Raw genomic sequence first — 3671 nt, 5'->3', positions numbered from 1 at the left:
CTCTTTCTTTCTCTTTCTCTTTCTCTTTCTCTCTCTCCCTCTCTCTCTCTCTCTCTCTCTCTCTCTCTCTCTCTCTGCGTGTGTATGCATGCGTGAGTGTGTGTATTGATGGCTAGGTGTGTTTATCTGTCTATGCATGTGCATGTGTGTGTATGTGTGTTTTGGTGGGGTGCAAACGAAAACAGTTAATAAAAAGAGAAAACGATCTTCTAAATCTGCGTACAAACACAAAAACCAATATGAAACAAAGATACAAGACACCAGATGAAAAATGTAAAGTAATTTTCTTTTAAAAAGCCACTCACCTTTGTCAATAAAAAATATCCTCCATTCACCTCACCACTGGATAATGTACGCTCCCACAGAAAGTATAGACTGCTCGTTCTGTCGCATCCTCTTGGTTCACTGTTCTGTTGCCCCCAGCTGTCACAACCTGTCCTGACCATTCCACTGGTCGTGACCCACACAGACTTTGAGCCACGAAGGCATCATAATAAATTTGAAGTGAGGCATCGTGGTGAAATCAGGCGCTCGATAAAAGTAATAAAAATCGGAAAAAAACGAATATTAATATTTTTGCTGGTGTAGCTATCTTAATCGATTTGTTCTCCTTTTTTTGGTGCTCAACCTCTTTATGTTTATTTTAAAATACATTTCTGCATGGAATTTACAAAGAAATAAATGTAGCTTAAAAACACAAAAAGGTAAAACTTAGAAGACCTCTTAAACTATGGAAACCACCAAACTCTAATGGCAATTTTCTCATAATTTTACTTCTGAAACCAAGCGACCCCAACTCCTTCAATCGCAAATATCACAATTTTTTTTTTCAAGATAAATCAATGGGTTTTTTTTCATCGAAATCAAGACAAATAAACAAGCTATGAGATTATTCCAAAAACAAAACATGCCCAAAAATTGACGAGCGCCTGATTCCACCGCGCCGTGACACTACTAATAGTTTTTTAACGGGCTGCCGCCCTTGCGTTGATAATGTGTTTGAGCAATAACAGTCAATGGATGCGGGAGGGTCCACCGGACACGCCTCTCCCCCCCCCCCCCCTTTCTCGCACCTCCCCCTTGTCCACCGAAGCGCGTGTGCATAATCATGTAAGGGCGTGCGTATATATGCATCTATATGAGTGTGAAAAGGAAATAAACATAAGAACAGCAGCTGCAAAATCAAGATTCAGCCAAATGTACAAACTATTTAAATCCAGGCAACTATCTCTTACTTTAAGAAAGAAAATGCTGGAATGCGACATCTTCCCCATATTCCTATACGGGGCAGAGATCCCAGACTTTGACAAGGAAAGAAGAAATCAAAATAAAAGTGTCGAGATGTGGTGCTACCGTAGAATGGACAGAAGAATTTGAAATACAAAAAAGACCTACAAAGAGGTGTGTCAGATTCTACAAACAAGACAAACCCTCCTGAACAAAATAACATGTCGAAAAATACAATACTATGGCGACACGAGACTATTGGGAAAGAGGTGCTTGAAAGAAAGATGTGAGAGAGCCAGACGAAGACAAAGAATAACCTGGATGGACAACAAAAGAACATGGACTGGCCTGGTTATGGCAGAATGTGCAACGGCAGCTCCCGACCGTGAAGGGGGGGGGGTCATTACACGTCAACCTCTGAGTCAGAGGTGACACCTCCAGGTATCTAGGTATGAGTGTGTATGTTTAAGTGATTTTGTTTTCAAAGTTAAACCCGTGAAAACGAAATGAAATCACTGCATGCGAGATACATTGTCTCCGCCAAATCGTTATGTTTCATAAAGAGTTTCACGGCGCCCACAACTGCATAAGGTCATATGAGCGCTCAAAACCCTCACACCATAAGACGAGACAGCAAAAGAAAAGAAGAAGTAAGAGCAACTATTGACATTGAGTCCTGACAGCATTTTATAGAAAAACAGACTATGGTTAAAATGGTTCTGCCACCTGTTATGAATGTCACCTAGCCAGCCAGCCTCGAGAGCATATAACACTAAGTACTCAGGCTGTAAAGGAAGAAGTAGACCACGCAAAAGATGGACTGGGGGGAGGGGGGGGGGTCAAGGAAACCTGAGATATTATAATTATAACATCCCAATTGAAAGAGCTGCAGACCTGGCCTACAATAGAAATCTGCATCTCGCCTCGATGCTAAACGGCAACAGGGGATGAAAATGAAAGGTAAAAAGTAAGTAAGTATGTATGAGTGTGTAGAAGAGAGAGAGTGTGTGTGTTTGTGTGCGTGTGTGTGTAAGCATGCGTGTGCGTGTGCATTATGTGTGAGTTTGTGTGTATGTATTGATGTTAGTGTATACATGTGGATAAACAGACAGACACACAGACACACAGACAGACAGACAGACAGGTGCACAGATAGACTGACAGATAGACAGACAGATAGACAGACAGAAAGACAGACAGGGTACAGATATACAGACAGACAGATAGACAGACAAACAGATATACAGGGGTGCAGATAGACAAATAGAGAGACAGACAGATAGACACACAGACAGACAGGTGCACAGATAGCCAGATAGATAGACAGACAGACAGAAGCAGGCATGGGATGGGGAAGAGGTGATGGGGAAAAGAGGGTAGTTTCAAATGAGACAGTACAGTTTGGTGCAACAGCTTTGAATGTCTGCAGGTTTCACATCCCATCTGTTTCCACTAGTCAGACCTTGCCATAAAATGTGAGTCAAAACAAGCATGGGTGATTATGGTCTAGAGGTACGGTGTTCGCCTCTCTTTCAAGAGGCCCCGGATTCGAAACATGGCAGTAACGGACAATTTCGTTTTCTAAAATAGTTTTTTTCTTTCACTTTTCCTGCTGTTTAATCATGTTCTGCTTTCGTCTGCACTTATTCCCTTCCTGCCCCGTCCCCCTCCCCCTTTTTTTATATTTCTCTTCCTTTAAAACTCCTGACTGTTTCTGCTGCCTCTCTGCTGTTACTCCTTTGCTCATTCTTTCTGCGATCTTTCAGCCAAAACCTCTGATCTTAGGGCAGGTGAAATCAAACACCTTGCTCTCCGATTAGGGTGAAAAAATTTCGGAGGTCCCATGTTCAAACTGGAATGTTAAAGATCCCTTGGTGATCTTAAAATTGATAAGAGTAGGCTTCGGCCGCCGCCCAGGCAAAATTCAAATCAATCCCTACCAAACAGTAAATGCTTTATGTGTCCTCCGCGCTCATGTGACCTTATGCAGCTGTGAGCGTCATAAAACAAAAATACGACAAAAACAAGGATGCTGATCGAGAAAGACCCAAACAAGTCTACTTGACGGCTACACTTGGCCGTAGGGGAAATCCTGTACGAAAAGGAATTGAAAAAAAAAACGCCTTCTAATCTACTCTGCCATGCATTGACGAATGATTTAAATTTCAACTACCGGTACTTGAAGCTAACATCCTTGAATGTTCTGTGAATATGATTACTGTTACATTCGCTAGATATTAGAGTATTGTCTTTTTTTCTCCTCATCGAATCCTGCTCGTCCACTTATTCCTCTTCCTTCATTTAATCTTACTCCTTCTCACTCCATCATCTTTCAAGTCGTTTTTCTTTCTTCTTCTTCTTCTTCTTCTTCTTCTTCTTCTTCTTCTTCTTCTTCTTCTTCTTCTTCTTCTTCTTCTTCTTCTTCTTCTTCTTCTTCTTCTTCG

This window comes from Aplysia californica, unplaced genomic scaffold (genome assembly GCF_000002075.1).
Source record: "Aplysia californica isolate F4 #8 unplaced genomic scaffold, AplCal3.0 scaffold00981, whole genome shotgun sequence".
NCBI lineage: Eukaryota > Metazoa > Mollusca > Gastropoda > Aplysiida > Aplysiidae > Aplysia > Aplysia californica.
Note: the sequence above shows the minus strand (reverse complement) of the source record.